The 21,586-nt window shown below is 45.7% G+C and overlaps 1 protein-coding gene across 9 annotated transcripts in view; it reads right to left on the minus strand.

Moving 5' to 3' along the window:
• The window catches only part of LOC123779640 (protein FAM156A/FAM156B-like), a 53,340-nt gene extending 32,049 nt beyond the window's left edge, over window positions 1-21,291 (minus strand). For 3 of the 9 annotated variants that reach the window (XM_045777979.2, XM_087859831.1, XM_087859828.1), the window contains exon 1: window positions 21,056-21,291. The gene's annotated coding sequence lies outside the window, so the exon portion shown is untranslated. Of the gene's footprint in view, window positions 1-11,985; window positions 12,794-13,113; window positions 15,149-21,055 lie in introns of those variants that run through there. The other 6 variants (XM_045777975.2, XM_045777976.2, XM_045777978.2 and 3 more) reach the window with 4 other exon arrangements.
• Between the last annotated feature and the right edge of the window lie 295 nt (window positions 21,292-21,586).

A 21,586-nucleotide genomic window follows, 5' to 3' on the forward strand; every position in this document is an offset into this window, starting at 1 on the left:
GGGATAATCATTCAAAATGCTCAACGACCAAGAACCTCACATGCAGTAAATTCTTTTTAAGATGAAAGCAACATTACTGAATCTGTTCCTTAGTTCTAACCGTTGTTTTGGTTTGGTTTGGTTTTTGTAAGAGTCCTCAGGGTTTTCTGTGGATAACAGCATGTCGTCCGCTTCTGCGTTAAGATGGCGGAGGAGTAGGGGACCCCTTTTTCAGCTGGTCCCCTGAGTCGAGCTGGATAGGTACCAGACCATCCTGAACACCACTGAATCAGCCTGAGACGCAGGAAGATACATCTGGACCTCTACAAACGAACATCTCCAGCGCTGAGTATTAAGATAGGAAGTGGGAAGCAGTGAAGCCGCGCACAGATATCGGAAGATAAACGGAAGGGGGAGGGAGCCGCCGTGTTCGGGCGCTGGGAAGCAGTAGCCACCTGCAGTGGGGAGCGGGCGGACTCGTGGACTGTGAGAGAGCAGACTAAGACGTGAGCCGGGGAACGCACGCGACCAGTCTGAAAACCGGAGCTCCGGAGTGCACGTGAACCACACTGAAATGGAGCTTCGGAGCACGTGGGGGCGGCTGGCGGTGTTAGAAACACAAAGGACAGAGACTTGCCGGCCCTGGAAGCGAGGGCTGGGACGCTGGCTGTGGGGCGCACATCCCGGGACGCTGCAGGGTTGAGCAGCACCAACAGTAACGGAGTTAAAGTGGCCAGAAGACCCCAGTGGAGAGCGGTCTGCGATCCCTCTGCTCTGAGACAGAGGCTGGGATTCGGCTACTGCTGCTCTGACTCTCAGAAGAGGCACAGCAAAACGCCAGGGAAAGCTGCCAGAGAACAAAAGCCTGGAAATACCGGCTCACAGTGTGCCCGTCCCCATCCCCCCTCGCAGGGGACACGGAGACTCTACCCAAACAGGGTTGCCTGAGTATCGGTGCAGCAGGCCCCTCCCCCAGAAGGCAGGCTGAAAATTCAAGAAGCCCACATCCCTAAGGTCCCTATAAAACAAGTACACACTGCCTGGGTCCTGGTCAATAATTTGGGCTCTGGGCAACCCCACAACCTCTCTTCATCAGAATGACGAGAAGACATGCCCCCCAGCAAAGAAAAAACAATGAGTCTGTGGCCTCTGCCACAGAAGTAATGGATATGGATATAACCAAATTATCAGAAATGGAGTTCAGAGTAACAATGGTCAAGATGATGTGTAGACTTGAAAAAATATTAACGAGAATTTAGAATCTCTAGGGGCGGAAATGAGAGTGAATCTGGCAGAAAGTAAAAATACTGTGAATGAAATGCAGTCAAAACTAGATGCTCTGATGGCCAGGGTGAATGAGGCAGAAGACCAACTGGCGAACTGGAGGATGGGTTAGAAGAGAAAGCTAAAACAGAAACTTGGCTCAAAAAAAATCCAATCTCAAGAATGTAGGTTACGGGAGATTACTGACTCAAGAAACATTCCAATGTCAGAATCATTGGCATTCCCGAGGGGGTGGAGAAAAACAGAAGTCTAGAAGAGATATTTGAACAAATTGTAGCTGAAAACTTCCGTAATTTAGCAAAGGATACAAGCATTCATGTCCAAGAGGCAGAGAGGACCCCTCCGAAGCTCAACCATGACAAACCTACACCACGTCACGTCATAGTGCATTTCGCAAATATTAGATCCAAGGATACAGTACTGAAAGCGGCCAGGGCAAAGACATTTCTTGCGTACCAAGGCAAAGGTATCAGAATTACGTCAGACCTGTCTACACAGACCCAGAATGAGAGAAAGGGCTGGGGGGGGGCATTTTTAAAGCTCTTTCAGAGAAAAACATGCAGCCAAGGATCCCTTAGCCAGCAAGGCTGCAATTCAGAATTGATGGAGAGATAAAGACCTTCCAGAATCGCCGGTCACTGACCAATTTCATAATCACGAAACCAGCCCTACAGGAGATATTAAGGGGGATTCTACAAAAGTAAAAAGGCCCCAAGAGTGATACAGAAGAGAAAGTCACAATCTATAGAAACAAAGACTTTACAGGCAACATGGCATCATTAAAATCATATCTCTCAGTACTCAGTCTTAATGTAAATGGTTTGAACCATCCCATAAAACTCCACAGGGTTGCAGACTGGATAAAAAGACATGACCCATCCATTTGCTGTCTACAAGACTCATTTTGAACCTAAAGATACATCCAGACTGAAAGTAAAGGGATGGAATACCATTTTTCATGCCAATGGACCTCAAAAGAAAGCTGGGGTAGCAATTCTCATATCAGACAGATAGGATTTTAAACTAAAGAGTATAGTTAGAGATACAGAAGGGCACTATATTATTCTTAAAGGATGTATCCAACAAGAGGATATGACAATTATAAATATCTATGCCCCCAACAGGGGAGCAGCAAGATACACAAGCCAACTCTTAACCAGAATAAAGAGACATAGAGATAATAATACGTTAATAGTAGGGGACCTCAACACTCCACTACCAGCAATAGATAGATCACCTATGCAGAAAATCAACAAAGAAACAAGAGTCTTGAATGCCATTCTAGACGAGTTGGACCTCATAGATATATAAAGAACACTACACCCCAGGACAACACAATACTCATTCTATTCTAATGCCCATGGAACATTCTCAAGAATAGACCATGTTCTGGGACACAAAACAGGTCTCAACTGATACCAAAAGACTGAAATTATTCCCTGCATATTCTCAGACCACAATGCTTTGAAAATGGAACTCAACCACAAGGAGAAATTTGGAAGAAACTCAAACACTTGGAGACTAAGAACCATCCTGCTCAAGAATGATTCGATAAACCAGGAAATCAAAAATCAATTTAAACAATTTATGGAGACCAACGAGAATGAAAACACAACGGTCCAAAACCTATGGGACACTGCAAAGGCAGTCCTACGGGGAAAATACATACCCATCCAAGCCTCACTCAAAAGAATAGAAAAATCTAAAATGCAGTTTTTATATTCTCACCTCAGGAAGCTGGAACAGCAACAGAAGAACAGGCCTAATCCTTGCACGAGAAAGCAGTTGATAACGATTAGAGCAGAGATCAATGAATTAGAAACCAGGAGCATAGTAGAGCAGATCAATAGAACTAGAAGTTGGTTCTTTGAAAGAATTAATAAAATAGACAAACCACTGGCAAGACTTATCCAAAAGAATAGAGAAAGGACCCAAAGTAATAAAATTATGAATGAAAAGGGAGAGGTCACAACCAACACCAAGGAAATAAGAAGGAGTATTAGAAACTTTTATCAACAGCGTTATGCCAATAAATTAGGCATTCTGGAAGAGATGGAGGCCTTCCTGGAAACCTAAAAACTACCAAGACTGAAACAGGAAGAAATTGATTTTTCAAACAGACCAATTAATTATGAGGAGATTGAAACAGTGATTAAAAACCTTCCAAAAAACAAAATGCCAGGGTCTGATGGATTCCCCAGGGAATTCTACCAAACATTCAAAGAAGAAGTAATACCTATTCTCCTAAAGCTATTTCAAAAAATAGAAACAGAAGGAAAGCTACCAAACTCATTCTATGAGGCCAATATTACCTTGATCCCCAAACCAGGCAAAGACGCCACCAAAAAGGAGAATTACAGACTGATGTCCCTGATGAATATGGACGCCAAAATTCTCAACAAGATCCTAGCTAATAGGATCCAACAGTACATTAAAAGGAGTATCCATCATGACCAAGTGGGATTCATCCCTGGGATGCAAGGGTGGTTCGACATTCACAAATCTACCAGGGTCATAGATTATATCAACAAGAAAAAAGCCAAAAATCATATGATTCTCACAATAGATGCAGAAAAAGCATTTGACAAAATACAGCATCCTTTCCTGATTAAAACCCTTCTGAATGTAGGGATAGAGGGTACGTTCCTCAATCTCATAAAAGCCATCTATGAAAAGCCTACAGCAAATATCATTCTCAATGGGGAAAAGCTGGAAGCCTTTCCCATAAGATCAGGAACACTACAAGGATGCCCACTCTCGCCACTATTATTCAACATAGTACTAGAAGTCCTTGCAACAGCAATCAGACAAGAAAAAGGGAGAAAAGGTATCCAAATCGGCAAAGAAGAAGTCAAACTGTCTCTCTTCGCAGATGACATGATACTCTATATGGAAAACCCAAAAGAATCCACCCCCAAACTACTAGAAGTTGTAGAGCAATTCAGTAATGTGGCGGGATACAAAATCAATGCTCAGAAATCAGTTGCATTTCTATACACGAACAATCAGACTGAGGAAAGAGAAATTAGGGAATCCATCCCATTTACAATAGCACCAAAAATCATACGTTATCTTGGAATTAACTTAACCAGAGACGTAAAGGATCTATATTCTAGAAACTACAAATCACTCTTGAAACACATTGAAGAAGACACAAAAAGATGGAAAAGTATTCCATGCTCATGGATCGGAAGATAAACATAGTTAAAATGTCCATGCTACCCAGAGCAATCTATACTTCCAATGTTATCCCGATCAAAATACCAATGACATTTTTCAAAGAACTGGAACAAACAGCCCTTAAACTTGTGTGGAACCAGAAAAGGCCACGAATCACCAAGGAAGTGTTGAAAAGGAAAAACAAAGCTGGGGGCATCACAATGCCGGATTTCAAGTTGTACTACAAAGCTGTGATCACAAAGACAGCATGGTACTGGCACAAAAACAGACTCATAGACCAATGGAACAGAACAGAGAACCCAGAAATGGACCCTCGGCTCCTTGGGCAACTAATCTTTGATAAAGCAGGAAAAAACATCCGGTGGAAAAAAGACAGTCACTTCAATAAATGGTGCTGGGAAAATTGGACAGCTACATGCAAAAGAATGAAACTTGACCACTCTCTCACACCATACACAAAGATAAACTCCAAATGGATGAAAGACCTCGATATGAGGCAGGAATCCATCAAAATTCTAGAGGAGAGCACAGGCAGCAACCTCTACGACATCGGCCACAGCAACCTTTTTCATGACACATCTCCAAAGGCAAGAGAAACAAAAGATAAAATGAAGTTGTGGGACTTCATCAAGATCAAAAGCTTCTGCACAGCCAAGGAAACAGTCAAAAAAACTAAGAGGCAGCCCACGGAATGGGAGAATATATTTGCAAATGACACTAAAGACAAAAGACTGGTATCCGAGATCTACAAAGAACTTCTCAAACTCAATACACGAGAAACAAAGAAACAAATCATAAAATGGGCAGAAGATATGAAGACACTTTTCCAATGAAGACATAGAAATGGCTAACAGACATATGAAAAAATGTTACAAATCATTAGCCATCAGGGAAATTCAAATCAAAACCACCCTAAGATACCACCTCACGCCAGTTATAATGGCAAAAATTGACAAGGCAAGAAAGAACAATTGCTGGAGAGGATGGGGAGAAAGGGCATCCCTCCTACATTGTCGGTGGGAACGCAAGTTGGTACAGCCACTCTGCAAAACCGTGTGGAGGTCCCTAAAAAGTTAAAAATTGAGCTACCCTACGATCCAGCCATTGCACTACTGGGTATTTACCCCAAAGATACAGATGTAGTGAAGGGAAAGGCCATATGCACCCCAATGTTCATAGCAGCATTGTCCACAATAGCTAAATCGTGGAAGGAGCCGAGATGCCCTTCAAGAGATGACTGGATTAAGAAGATGTGGTCCATATATACAATGGAATATTACTCAGCTATCAAAAAGAACAATTTCTCAACATTTGCTGCTACATGGGCGGCACTGGAGGAGATAATGCTTAGTGAAATAAATCAAGCAGAGAAAGACAATTATCGTACGATTTCTCTCATCTATGGAACATAGGAACTAGGAAGATCGGTAGGAGAAGGGGATAAAGAAAGTGGGGGTAATCCGAAGGGGGAATGAAGCATGAGAGACTATGAACTCTGAGAGACAACCTGAGGGCTTCAGAGGGGAGGGGGGTGGGGGAATGGGATAGGCTGGTGATGGGTAGTAAGGAGGGCATGTATTGCATGGTGCACTGGGTGTTATACGCAACTAATGAATCATCGAACTTTACATCAAAAACCAGGGATGTACTTTATGGTGACTAAGATATAATAAAAAAATATTATTATAAAAAAAAAACCCGAGCATGTCGTGTGGACCTGGCGGGCATGATGGCTAAATAAATTAAACCAGACAGAGAAAGAGAAAGACTGCATGATCTCACTTATATATGCAATCTAAAATAGACTCTTCGAAGCAGAGCACAGAACAGTGGGGCCCCTGCGAGGGCTTGGGGCAGGGGTAAATGATGAAGCGATGGTTAAAGGTGGAAAGTTATAATTACACAAGATAAATACGTTCTGGAGATCTATTCTACAGCACAGTGCCTTTAGCTGTTGATACCGTGTTGTATACTTAAAATCGCTAAAAGATGATCTTATGTTAAGTGTTCTTACCACCAACGATAATAATATAACAGCCACACCAAGAAGAACAAAAGGGGTGGTAGGAAACTCTCGGAGGTGATGCCTACATCTACTGTCTTTGATGGCAGTGATGACCTACATCTGCATACACACTCTTCAAGTTGTACACATGAAATACACACAGCTCTACCTATCAATCACACCTCAATAAAATGCACCTCTTTGGTATCACTAATCACAGGTGTAATTTTTATGTTTCTGTGTATGATGGTTAGATGAACTATTCTCTTATTATTTGGCATAAATTCCACAAAAGCAGGGAAGTGTCTTCTTTTTTTATTGTATCCCCCAGGCACCCAACACAGTGCCTAGACAGTAGTTGGGAACTTGGTGAATCACACTGAAATGAACAGAGTCTCTCCCCTTGTGTATCTCTCTCTCTCTCTCTCTCTCTCTCTCTCTCACACACACACACACACACACACACACACACACACACACGGTTACCATCGTACTCTTGCCGATCAGTGAGCAGTCCCGGGGCAGACCCCCTTAGCTGGATTAGGAGGTGGAGGAGTACCAGCAGTTTTGCGAGACGGCGGCTCTGAGCTTCGGTAAGGTGAAGCAGCATTACTCTCATCAGGGCTAAGATGCTTTCTGAGTCTATGGTAAAGGCTGAGACCCTTGTGCCTTCACACATTCAGTGTCCCTTTGTTACTGCTGATGGTGGGTCCTCAGAATGCTCAGCACCAAGTGCACTGATTCCCTCCCAGACCTCGGGCCACGGTGCCCTCTCCCCACAATAATGGAGCACACTAGTTTCTTAGCAGAGAAGCCAAGGCCAGAAAATGGGATTTTCGATGTCTGTCCCCTCTTGATGTGTTTTCTCACCTTGGATTCACTTCCGTGTTTCTTCTCTGAGTCTCCCAACCCAACCCTGCTAATTACCAACCAATGACTACAACACCTGTGCCTGCGGCTCACTTGCGAGGCAGGGATCTATTGGAGGAGAGCTGGAGCTAACTACTGTACTGTGTATTTCCTTTCTCTTTTCTCTCCTGAATCTGTAAGCTTCCAGACGTCAAGAAAAGCACTCCAGCTGGCCCACAACAGGAGAACGCTTCAGGTAGGCTGCCACTCTCATCCACAGCACGGCGCAAAGCAGTGCTGCCTCCTAAGAACCACACGCTGCCCCGCTGCACCACAGGGGCCAAAAGAGAGCAAAAGCCTACGAAATCTTAACGCAGATACTCCTCTCAGTGGCACAACGGTCTCCTCTAGGGACATGCAAGTTGTTGTCTGGTTTGGTTTGGTTTTGGCCTGCAGCATCTGGGGCGATTTCATAGCCCTGGCAGACTTAGCTCACCTTCCATCCGAAGCGCTCTACTTCCCCCACTGCTCCCCTCTATGTACCACCTAGCTCCTCTCTGCTTTAAACGCCCTGACTGGTTTGTCACCTGGCGAGGATATCAAAGCCGGAGTCTTCACAGAAACGACTTAAAACTTGTAACAGGAACACTGGCTGTGCTATAACAATGAAGATATAACAGCAAATAAAACAGTGACTAAAACGTTATTTGCAAATTATCTAGAGTTTCACCCTTAGGGAAAATGACTTAGGTGGTGTACTCCCTTCCAGACTTCATTCTATGCATTTTTTAAATTATAAGACTGGAGTGGGGAGGTCATCTACACTCTTTTATCTGTTGTTTTGTTTCCGAACATTATACCATAAACTACTGTCCATCACGATAATGATGAGGATACTGACGCTGACGTCCACAAGTATAGACCTTGATAGGAAGCAGATACCCACTTAGTGATGTGCCTAGAGTGACCTGTCACCCCATACTGTTTCATGTACTGAGGAGACATCATGTTCAATCCATACCCAGATCCAGTGTAATCAGATGAAGCTGCTGCACACGTTCACCTGCCTTTTGAGCCAGAGGACATTGGACACTGAGGTGCGTTGCAGTTTAGGGCCAAACCCCACATCTCTTTATGTTTCTCTCTGACCTGGGTACAACCCCAACTCTGCCCTTGCTGGCTAGGTGGCTTTGGGTAAGTTACCTCCCCTCTTAACCTCTACATGTCTCAGTTTCCCGGTCTGTAAAAAGGGACGTTCACCTTAAAAATACCTCCCAGTGTTGCAGTTCCTACTCAATGACTTTTAAAGTTCTATCTGTAGGGAAAGAGCTAAAAACAATGCCAGGCCTATAGTAAGCCTCCTGACGTGTGACCTTCTATTCCTATGTCTCTTTACTTCTGCTTTCTGCTTCTGCCCCTCATCCCTCCCTCCTGCCCCTCCGCTGCCACGACTTCTCTCTTCCTGCCCCTTGTACACCTTCACCTCGCCCTCTCCCCTTCCCTTGCCACTGCCCCTTTCCTCAGACTCCCCCAAAACACTGTTTACCCTCTCCTCATGATGGAGCTCAGAAAATTTTAATACATCGGCCTTTTGTTAAATCAATAATGAACATTTGTGGAAGAGAAAAATCCATGCAATAAAACTGGCCATGTGAAAACTCCATGAGAAAGTCTTACCAATGACAATTTGACTAGTAACAGTTTCATATCTTTCCCAGATTCACATGTGACCATCTGATGCAGGAGAAGTGGATTCAATAGAACTAACAGCAAGAAAAGAAGCCACATGATGAGGTTCTCTGGCCTTTAAATTTCACTCTTTGACATGATTATGCAAATTCACAGACTAGTGTTCTATCCTTATCCAGTGATCACTTGCTTTTCCAACCATTGTACACGACGTATGAACAGGCCATTTGTTCCAATTTCCTACAGAAGTTGCCATTCAGACTTCATAACAACCCAAAGGGAGAGCTGAATACTCGTTATGCTAAGAAAAATACGCCCTCCCCTGTAACACCCTCCCCCAACCCCGACTCGATTCTGGAGTTCCTGAAGAGCTGACGTGATAGTGCCAAGTCCCTCCAGTGAGCCAAAGGTAGTCCTGACACCATCTGTCTGGAACGTGCTTCAGGGAAATGTGGGAACGACAACAGGAACAGCAGCTAGAACTGCCTGACAGCTCACCACATGCCAGGCACTGTCCTGACAGCTTTCCTTGCCTTAATGTAGTCAGTGCTCTAAACTGCCCCAAGAAGTAGCTACCTTTACCACTAACTAGTGTTTCCATGTTGCCACAGGAAACGAGACTCACAGGTGTTAAGGAACTTGCTCAGCGTCACCCAGCTGTAAGTGGTGGACGCACAGGTCTGAAGATGCTGTGGAAAACTCACCCTGCTCTGTATCTGTTCAATCAATGGTTCAAGATCCAATGGTCACTGCAAAAAATTTAGAATAACGGCTAACATATACCACAAACTCGTTTTATAGCATGGCAGTGCGCAGTAAACAGAAACGTGACTTCAACAGCAATCACGTAGACGGGAGCTCGACAGGACTGGATTCAGGAGAATTCTCAGAGCCTCCTTAGTACAGCAGACAGCGCGTCAGTCTCCTAGCTGAAGGTGTTGGGTTTGTGCATCAGAGAAGGCACCACACTGTGGTCGCTTCCGCACCCTCACAATGGAGAGAGAAGCCTGGCGGCAGGAAAAACACGACCATTCCCCTGCTCCAGTAGTTCCCAGACAAGTTGTCCACATGAGTCAGAACCTAGGAACTTTTAAAAAACGCACATGCTGCGATCCACACCCAGTGAATCTCATTTAGTGTGGCCACAACTGTGCCCTAGAATCTGTCATTTTTATCTCTGCCCAGGAAACACTCAAGAACTTTATTAACCCCCTTTGGGAGCAAGCCTGTCTCCAATGTACTGACTTTCTGGACAGACAGGCACAGGAGAAGTCCAGCTTGAAAGCATGCAGGAAGACAGGACATAATAAACATAGTGTGAGAGTCAAACCAGGGGCAGGGCAGAGAATTTTCCGAGAAGACACCATGACCACATTGGCCTTTCTCCCTGAAGGCTTCTGTCTGTCTATCTCAAAACCATTTTCTTCATGGCTGGTGTGGGGGGGGGTGGTGGTGACAGGAGATGACATTTAGATCCCACGATGGCATGGGTTTTCTCGGGGACCATGTGACCCATATGATGTGAGGTTATGTGATCTATTATCCCCACCTCCTCTCAGCCTTCGGTTCATTCTTGCACCCACAGTCCATTCCACGTCAGCCTGGAGCAACCAGAACTTGGGGATAATGTTTTCCCTTCACCTGCCAGAAACCTGCCCCTGACTTTAGAAGACCGTCTCCCTCTTCTCCTTTCAGCTGTCGTCTGTCTGTGATCTCATCTGCTGTCCCAAACAGGACAGTAGCCTCAAGCCCTAGCCCAGCCCCTCACTCTACGGTCCGCACCTGGAAAGGCTTCTCATCCATGAGGAGAACCCCAGGTCCAGGAGCTAAGAACCATGACTACTGCAAAACCTTCCTGGGCGCTGACAACCCGTGGCAGTGGTGACCCCTGGAACAAAGCTTTACCTCACACCCCAGCTGTCCCTGAAACATTTTCCCATCACAGTAAGCAGACAGAAGATGAAGGTGCCCGGAATCCTTTCTGGGTGGTAGTGTGCCCTACTCCATGCTGCCACGCTATTTCCTCTGACCAAATGCAGGCAATGACAACACTCCTATCCTTTGGTTGCGAATACGAGGCTTTGGGGGCTTCCTGCATAAGATCATCTTCTTGTGGTTTAAAACCACATAATACATAATATTTACACCAAAATACGGGCGCATTTTGAAAAGCTTAGAGGGCAATTTTGATTGTTGAAATGATGAAACGGAGGTACTGGCATTTAGGAAGGGAAAGTTGTAGGGATGCAAACCTTTTTTGCAGAGACTTCAATACACTGGATTTTCCATAAATGTAACTCTCCTGTAAATTGAGGGAAACTGGCATGTTGTTTTACCTGGAAAGGTACCAATTACCCTTGACCGTTTTGGAAAACACATGAGCGAAAGCCATTCCCTTCCTGGCTTTGAGTCTGCGACCACATGCCAGTATCACTTGATAGCTGCGGCTGTGCACGGAGGAAACGGGATGAGGGCAACCCAAGTGTACGCGCCAGATGGATCTTCTGCAGGATATGCTGGGAAAGGACGGAAAGAATTCACTGGGAGAGGTTCATCCTGTCATCTGCCAGGAGTGGCTGAACAAAACCAGCTTAACTTAACCACACCACTTTGTTTCCACGTCTGTCTCCCTCACCAGACTCTTACCTCCTTCTTGGAAGGTTGGAAACACACCCAGTTCATCTTGGTGTCCTCAGGGCAGAGGACCTGACACTTGACAGAAGGTCAGTCCACACTTGTGGAACGAAGGAAACTGGGAATGGCTGGACCCCATGTCATAATGACGAACCATCTGACAGAACCATGTCCAGGCTGAAGCATGTCAGGCTGCGGAGGGTGGGACACAAGTGCCACGGGTCTCCGTCTTAGGACCCATGAAGCAGGGTAACAGCAGCCTGTGGAACTCATCTCCATTACATCCCTCAGGGGTCCCAGACTTGACCAGTTAAAACAATTCTCACTACCCATAAAAGTCTAACGTAGAAAAAGAGATAACTTACTGCTTAAGTGTGTGTATGAACCTTGTTTTTAGCTGGCCTGAGGCACAAATTCAGGCACAGCACACTCTCTGGTCGGGAAGCAGAAGCTGACCTGAAAGTCTTCCAGGCTGAGGCAGTGTCAGGCTAGTGAGAGCACACACACAGCAAGTGTAATCGCAGAGGGCACACGTGACACTCCTGAAACAGAGTTTACAATTGTTAGGGAGCCCAGAGCTGGACATACACAAATCAGGCGATACAGCTCACCAGGGCTTCCACGTGGCCTCCCACCATGAGACCTTCCCCTCCAGGACTCCCCGTGCACTCGGAATATCCGTCTGAGCCCTTGGTTTCAGAGGGTTGCCTGGAGGCAGTCAGTTCCGAAAGTATGGTCTGTCCCCAACACCAGTTCGCCCTCTTTCTGAGGCAGGAGGTCATGTGGAAGTGCTGTGTGTGCAAAGCCCGAGAGCCGGGGCCATGCCTGCTGTCCCACAGTCAGCGCTCTGGCAGGTGTGGCTGGAGGCTCAGCAGCCAGTTTGCACCAAAGCACTCACAGCCACTTGGCAAGATCGCTCTGTGAGTATTTCTTTAAAAAAAAAAATAGCCCATTTCCAGGAACAGTCTGGACAAACAGAGGTCATTAATGTCTTTGCTTCCCCCCTCTGCCTCTCCCCAGGTGCCAGGTTTGTGTTTTCTCCACTGTTACAAAATCAGTGTGTATAATTCTGAAATGGAACCTTTACGTTTCTTTCTTTATCCTCCACTCTCCTCCAAACCCTTTGTATGGAGGGGCTGTTATCAAAAGGGACAAAAGCATTTTCATAGAAAATCCTACTACGTAACGACAAAGACTCGTGATCATTAAGAACTGTCAGGATGAAATCCTGAATTTTCAACATTTTCAAAATGGGTTTACATCATCTCCTGTCCCCTTTGTCTCTCTCATTCATGCGGCGACCAGGCTAGAATAGGTCGTTCCCTTGCTGGGCGCAGCTGCATTGAATAGCGGCCCTGCCTCACATCCTGAATCAATTTTCTCGATACATCCAGACGCCAACAGCCACAACGTTCGAAGCCATTTTGAAATCCTCCCTTTTCCCCCTCTCACTGAAAGTTTATCAAAACTGCTAGCAGTAAACTGATACTTACCAGGTGACCACACAGGGGCCAGGGGGCTTCTTGGTTGGAATGCTGGGAGGGGAAGCCACAGCAGCAGTAAGCCAGGTGAAGAAACACCCCCCCCCCCCCCCGTCTTTGCCTCTAGTTTATGGAAAGCTTTTTCCGGCTCAGGGAATGGATTAGATTTGTTTCCTCCCACTTGGGAGGAGACAGCAAGTTAAACTTTCAACATTTTTGGCTGACCCAAAGCTCACCTTTGGGAAGGTCTGTATCCTTTTCCCTGGCCCTGAGAAAATAAAGCCCCAAGTCGTAAGGTGGCTACACTTGCTCCCCTCCTATCACCCAGCATGGCTAAAGCAGCCAAGGCACGCGGTGAGCTAACGCTCCTGGAGGTGGATCTTTTCTTTTTACATTCTGTAAGTAACATTTCCCTCTCAAAACAGTTCAGCTGGTGTTTCATCCCATGGGTATATCCACAGTCACTGGGGCACAAAAGGTTCATCATCTCTACCGCATCACCCTTCCTACTCAACGAAATCTTTCACCATATTTTAGTGAGTCAGGGTGTTCTTGCTAGTGAGTCCCACGGCTACCACCGCTGTTTCCGACGTCCCAAGACCACCCTTGCTTTGGTGACTCCCCAGGAGGGCCCAAAGGACTCAGCATACAGTCATCCTCAGGGCTAAGATTTATTACAGCAAAAGGATACAAAGCAAAATTACCCAGGGAAAAAGGTCCCCTGGGTAACATCTGGAGGAAACCAGTGCAAGCTTCCAAGACTCCTTTCCCAGTAGAGTCATGCTCTTTGTGCCTCCCAGAACAAATCATGACAACTCACACGAAACGTTGTCTACCAGGGAAGCTCATGACTAACACCGTGTCTGAGGTTTGTTTGGGGGCTGGTCACATAGGCACTCTCTGCCTAGCACGTACCAAGATTTTAGAGTTCCAGAAGGAAAGCGGGTGTTTGGCACGAAACATACTGTTTGGACAGTTTAAGAAGAGTAAAGCATCCCGCTCGGGTAGGGAACGGTGGGAAGCCTTCTGAAATTCAAGTTCTCGGATGCAAGGTAAGGGCCAACGTGCTGATCTCTGCAAGGATAGTGGTCTCAGGCCTGCTATGTTAACTCTTCTCTGCACAACACCCAACAACAAAGCTTCAAGATACATAACCAAATCAGACAGAACGGAAGGATAAATGAACAAATCTACAAAGGATAGTTGTAGAGTTCAACACTCTCTCAGTAATCAGAAGGAACAGAAGAAAATTAGCAATATGTGGATGAACGGAACAACACTGTGAACTAGCTGGATGTAAGTGACAAGTACAGAACCCTTCCCATAGCAGCAGCAGGATATGCATTCTTTTCAAGGGCATATGCGAGTTTCACCAAGGTACCCTGCATCCTGGGTCATAAAACAAATACTGCAAGTTATAAAACAGTTGAAATCATACAGAGAACGTTGTCTGAGCAAAAGAGAAAAACTACCAATATGAAAGAAAAAGTGAAGAGGAACATCTCCAAACACAAGGAAATTACACCATACGCTTCTAGACAATCCACGGTGCAGAGGGCAAGTCTCAAGGGCAATTAGAAAATATTCTGGATACTAACCCTTTATCAGATGAACTGAATGGAAATGAAAATACAACATATCCAAATCTGCAGGATGCAGCTACAGCAGCGCCTGGTAGTAAATGTACAGCATCAAATGTTTGTACTAGAAAGAATCAAGGATCCAAATCAATAATGAAAGCCTCGCCCTTTAGAACTAGAAAAAGAAAATAAAAATAAACTCAAAGCAAGTAAATAAGGGAAACAGACATTAGAGCAGGTACCAGGAAAAGAACAGTCCATGAAACCAAAAGCTGGTTCTTTGAAAAGGTCAATAAAATTCATAAATTTCTTTTCTTTAATAATAATTTTGTATTATGTTATGTTAGTCACCATACAGTACATCCCAAGTTTTTGATGTAAAGTTCCATGATTCATTACTTGCGTATAACACCCAGTGCACCATGCAATACGTGCCCTCCTTGATACCCATCACCGGCCTATCCCAATCCCCCACCCCCTTGCCCTCTAAAGCCCTCAGTTTGTTTGCCAGAGTCCATAGTCTCTCATGGTTCATTCCCCCTTCTGTTTACCCCCGCTTCCTTCTTCCCTTTCTTCTCCTACCGATCTTCCTACCTCTTATGTTCCATAAATGAGTGAAACCATAAAATTCATAAATTTCTATCCAGACTGACACAGAAAGATAAGGAAAGATACAACTTAATGCTATGAGCAAAGAAACTGGTAACAGACGCCACAGAAATTGGAAGGATTCTAACAAATAACTCTATGTACCTACATTTGGCAACTTAGATGAAACAAACAATTGCTTGAAAGACACAAACTATTAAAACTCAACCAAAAACAAAAACAAAAACCACCCAGGTAATCTGAAAAACACACATATTATTTAAAAAATTTTATTTTTAAAAAATTTTCAGGAAAGAAATCTCCAGGCCCTGGGACGCCTAGGTCCCTCAGTGGGTTAAGCGTCTGCCTTCTGCTCAGGTCATGATCCCAGGATGCTGGGATCGAGTCCCGAGTCGGGCTCCTTGCTCAGCGGGGAGCCTGGTTCTCCTTCTGCCTGCCACTCTCCCTGCTTGTGGTCTCTCCGTCTCCCTCTCTCTCTCTCTGACAAATAAATAAATAAAATCTTAAAAAAAAAAAAAAAAAAGGAAAAGAAAAAGAAAGAAATCTCCAGGCCCTAACGGTTTCTCTGGAAAATCCTACCACACATTTAAGAAGAAATAACAGCAATTCTATACAATCCCTTCAAGGAAATAGAAGAGATGGAATATTTCTTGAATCATTTGATCAGATCAGCATTACCCTGATAACCGAAATCAGGCAAAGACAGTACTAGCAAATCAAATTCAATAATACATAAAAATAATAATACAGGGAGCCTGGGTGGCTCAGTTGGTTAAGCGACCGCCTTTGGCTCAGGTCACAATCCTGGAGTCCCAGGACAGAGTCCCGCATCAGGCTCCCTGCTCAGCAGGGAGTCTGCTTCTCCCTCTGACCCTAGCCCCTCTCATGCTCTCTCTCTCATTCTCTCACAAATAAATAAATAAAATCTTAAAAAAGAAAAGAATAATACAACATGACCCAGTGGGGTTTATCCTGGAAATGCAAAGGCAGTGCAGTATTCAAAAATCAATTAATAGGGGCACCTGGGTGGCTCAGTTGGTTAAGCGTCCCACTCTTGGTTTCGGCTCAGGTCATATTCTTAGGGTCCTGGGATCAAGCCTGGCCTTGGGCTCCATGCTCAGCAGGGAGACTGCTTGTCCCTCTCCCTCTGTTCCTCCCCCCCCACTCATGCTCACTCTCGCTCTCACTCTCTCTAAAAATAAGTAAATAAATCTTTTAAACATCAATTAATAGGGGCACCTGGGTGGCTCAGTCGTTAACCGCCTGCCTTCGACTCAGGTCATGATCCCAGCGTTCTGGGATCGAGCCCTGCATTGGGCTCCCTGCTCCGCGGGAAGCCTGCTTCTCCCTCTCCCACTCCCCCTGCTTGTGTTCCCTCTCTCGCTGCCTCTCTCTCTGTCAAATAAATAAATAAAATCTTTAAAAACATTTAAAAATCAATTAATAAATCAATTCTATTAGTGTATCAAAAAAAGAACCACATGATCGTATCAATTCATGCAGAGAAAGCATTTGACAAAATTCAACCGCCATTCATGATAAAACCATTCCACAAACCAGGAACAGAAGGGAGTTTTCTTAACCTGGATATGAAGCATCTTACAAAAATCCCTACACCTCCCATCCTATTTAATGGAGAAACACTACATCCTTTCTCCCTAAGACCAGAAATGAGGCTAGGATATTTACTCTCCCCTCTGTTATTCAATATTTGCTGGAAGTCCTAGCCATTCCAGAAAGGACAGAAAAAACAAAGATCAGGAAGGAGGAAATAAAGCTGTTCCAATTCACAGAAGATAGGATTATGTACATAGACAATCCCATGAAATTAAAAAAAAAAAAAACCTTCTAGAACTAACAAGTGTATTCAACGTTGTTGCAGCATACAAGCTCAACACAGAAGGTCAAGCAAGTTTCTACATGCTAGCTATGAACAATTACCTAACAAAACAAAAAGCAGAAGTCACTCACACATAGCATTCACAATAGCGTCCCCCCTCAAACCTAGTGAAACATACACAGGATCCGTATGCCCTAAAGTACAAAAAGCTGAGGAAGGAAGTATAAGAAGGCCTGAACAAATGGAGACACACACTGTGTTCATGGGTTGATAAGGTCAGTAAAATTTAGATGTCACTAGGTCCCAAAGGGATCCATCACTTTATGTTTTTAAAGAAGATTTTATTTATTTCTTTGACACAGAGACAGCCAGTGAGAGAGACAGCCAGTGAGAGAGAGACAAGCAGGGGGAGTGGGAGAGGAAGAAGCAGGCTCCCAGCAGAGGAGCCTGATGTGGGGCTCGATCCCAGAACGCTGGGATCACGCCCTGAGCCGAAGGAAGATGCTTAACGACTGAGCCACCCAGGTGCCCCGGGATCCATCACTTTAATGCAATGCCAATCAAAAATCCCAGTAGGACTTTTTGGAAATATATACTGATTACGAAGTTTAGGTGGAAAGGCAAAAGAACTAGAATCGTCAAATAATTTTGAAAAAGAACATTGGAGGAGTGACACCAATGTTATGATTTACTATGCAGCAACAGCCAAGATTTGGAAACAACCGTGTCCGTGGAGGGATCACTGGGTCATGAAAAATGTGCTAGAGATACACGATGGAATATTATTTGGCCATAAAAAAGAAGAAAATCCTGCCTTTTGCAACTACATGGATGGACCCTGAAGGCTTTATACTGAGATAAGTCAGACAGAGAAAGACAAATACTGTATGTTCTCACATATGTGGAAATTTAAAAAGCAAACTCATAGAAATAGAGATGAGAATGGTGTTTGCCAGAGGTTGGGGGGAACGCTGGTCCTGGGTACAAAATTCCAGCCCTAAGTTATGGGGATCTAATACATATATAGATAGTCTGGTGACGATCATTCACAATATTGTATTAGATATGGAAAGTTAAGAGAGTAGATCTTACATGTTATCACCACAAAACAACAGTCACTATGTGAAGAACAGACTGTTAACTAACTTTACATAGTAAATATGTCACAGTATATACATTATCACATCATCACCTCGTATACCTTAAGCTTACTCGTGTTATATATCGATAGTATCTCAATAAAGCTGAAAAAACAAAATTATCCCCAGTATGCTCCAGTGGGAGCCCTTTCAAGCGATTTTCTGTGTCCTGCTGACATCCGCCAATCCTTCCTTGAACTGTCCCTTATTACTGGTACCACAAGTTGAGCCAGGCTCATTTCTCCTTTTCCTCTGCCATCCCAACATACACACATACGTACGCCTGTATCTATCGATCTATGCATAATGCACACACACGTACCAAAAAGCAGGAGTTTACACGGAGACCTCCAATCCCAATGTAACACCTCAGAATTTGTTTTCTGTTCCCTTCTGTATTTGAAACTCCCTTTTCCAAAAGTGAGAGTCATGTCTCCCAGTATCCTTATACATTTACTGAGTGGATGAATCCCACTGTATAGAAGCCATCCCTCCTGCACAACAGTGGCCCACCCTCACATGCTCTGCTGAACCATTCCCTGACCTTGACGTCCATACACCACTCGAGTTAGAATCCTTGAGCCAGTTACCCTTCTCCCCCATCCAACCCCCAGGGACATCGTCCTCACCACCCTGGGCTCTGTCCCTAACGCAGCCTGCTCCTACGTATGGATGCCCTGCTCACTGTGCCTGGGCTCTGACTCCTCAAGCATGGGATGCCCCTACACACGGACACCTGCCTTGCTCTGTGGCACCGAATGGCTTTAGGGCTCAACTGCTCAGGCACAGAAGAGAAGGGGAAGAAAGGGGAGGGGAAGAGGTCAATCTACCTCAATACGATCAGTTAATTAAGGTGAATTGGGCCAAATCTGGGCAATATCATGAAGCCAGTGCCTTTTTTTCCTCACTGCTCTCCAGCTTTCTCTTCCTGCCTGTCTTCTCTACCCCTGTTCTTTCTCAGTCCTGACCTCCATCAAGTGTATAAAGGTAACGAGGGTCATGATTCCCGTATTATCATTGATATCAGCTGGCTGGCTGACAGCCAGCGTGGATGGCGTCCACCGTGCAGCTCTGACACTCAAGCCCTCTGTCTCTTGCGACGGAGCACAAGGTCTCCCCCTCTTTTAGCAATGTCAGGTGTAAGCAGGAGAGCAGACTCTGTGTACTTCTTGGAACCTTGGGTCCTTTGTCTGTAAAATGGGGATGAAGACCACTTCCCTCACAGGCTGTGGGAGAAACAGAGACACCAACACCAGACACCTTTCGATGAGCTCTGTGGGTCAAAGCCAGCGACGAGGACTTTGACCAGCATCACAGGACTCCTTGATATCCAGCAACACACCCAGGGGATTTTCCCTCAGCACTGCTGCACCTGCTGTACCTTCTGCCTGCAACACTCTAACAATGCAGGTAGGTCCACGGCCTGCTCCTTCACTTCCTCAGTCCTCTGCTCAGTCATTACCGTCTGAGGGAGTCCTTCCCTCATCGCCCTGAATAACAACATGCACCCCACATATTCTTTCCTCTAACCTTTTCTATGTAGCACTTGCCACCCTCTGATGGTCAATATATACTTACTGGCTAACTCTATGAAATGCGAGACTTTGTCAGTTTTGTCCTGTGTTGTATTCCCAACTCCTAGAAAAGTACTCAGGCACACAGCAGGTGATCAGAAAATTCTTGGGGGAAGGTGGTTGGGAGTCAGGACCTTTACACACACTTCTAAGTTGCACAGGTACCCTCCAAGACAGGCACTGGCCCCACTTTATTGATTATGATCCATAGTTAGGCTTCAGGAGACAGGTGACTTGCCCAATGACACAACCAGGATTTGGGGCTCTGGGCCTTGAAATCTTATCTGCCAGGTCCCCAAACCACTAAGGTAAAAGATTTTACTTCCAAGACAGACCCCAAACAGCTCAGATACCCAGAGACGACAAAAACAGATCACTGGACACAGCCTTAAAAAGATTCCGAAAATTTCCGCACAAAGAGCTCACACCTTTGTGCATCACAGCCTCCCCAAGGCAACAGAGATCATACACACTGAGACAATTCCCACACCCCAACAGACCAGCGTCTTCACTCTAGGACACAAATTAAATCTGCTCAGATACGTCACATCCTAGAGGGACTCCCAAACCATGCAGACACCTCCCAAGCTAATACAAAGACCTCCAAAACCAGAAAGACAGAAGTTTAAGTAACTCGGAAACACCACAGAACCCTCAGATAAAGCCCCCACACAAATCAGACAACCTACACCTTGGACACAAGCTCCCAAACCGCTCAGATCCTTTACACCTTAAGACAATGCCCCCCAGCCCAGGCAGCTCAGAGACATCACAGCTTGAAACCCAGATTCACAAACAGCTCGGAGACCTCACATCCTAGGGTGCAGACGCCAACACAGAGATCTCAAACCCAGGGACACCAATGCACAAAAACCTTAGAAAGTGCACCCCCAGGTATACAGGTACACACAGCCTGAAACACCTGATCCCATGGCGTACACAATCCGCTCAGACGGCATATCCCATTCACTCACAATCCCCCCAAAGGCTCAGAAAGATCAAATGTACCCAAACTGCATCCGTACTGACCTATCTATAGCGATACACATCCCCAAACTGCCTGACACACTTTACTTCCTAGGCAGGGTCGCCAACTAAGCCCACGGACCTCGCCCTGGACGTTAATTGACTGCATCTGTGGGACTGACGGCGCCGTGCCAGACGCGCCCCACTAGGCTTGTGTTAGGGCTGAACGAGACTGAAAGAGCTCACGTGAAGACGGCACAGTCACCGCGCGCGTCCAGCGCCAGACACCGGCTACCAGCCAGCTGTTGCGCCGAACCTCGCCACCGACTGGGGCAGCATCTTCAGCCCCTCGGGGCAGTCGGTCGGTGAGTAGTTCAACTCGGAGAGAAAAATTCTACCCTCTGAAAGGCCACCGCGCACACGCACGCACACACACACCCACGCACGCACTCACACACAAACACCACACACACCCCTCACTCCGAGCATCAGCTCTGCCATCGTCGTGCCCGTCCCAGCCCAACGACCAATGGGAACTGGGTAGGCGAAGACGGAGGCGGGGACTACGGGGGGTTTATCCGGAGGCACTGTGCGCCCCGGAAGGGTTTACTCCGGCCATCTCGCCGGAACCAGTCACCGCCTAGAAAGTCTCTGACCCCGCCCCCTACAGTGGAGAGCCAATCTGTCTCCCGGTTATTGCCCAGCTGGACCTGACCATGTAGAGACGGAGGGGTGGCATCGGCGAAGTGACTGAAGGCTGCGGCCTCAGACCGGGTG

The sequence above is a fragment of the Ursus americanus genome, chromosome X (assembly GCF_024610735.1).
Source record: "Ursus americanus isolate L20-20 chromosome X, mUrsAme1.1.p, whole genome shotgun sequence".
NCBI classification, from domain to species: Eukaryota; Metazoa; Chordata; class Mammalia; order Carnivora; family Ursidae; genus Ursus; species Ursus americanus.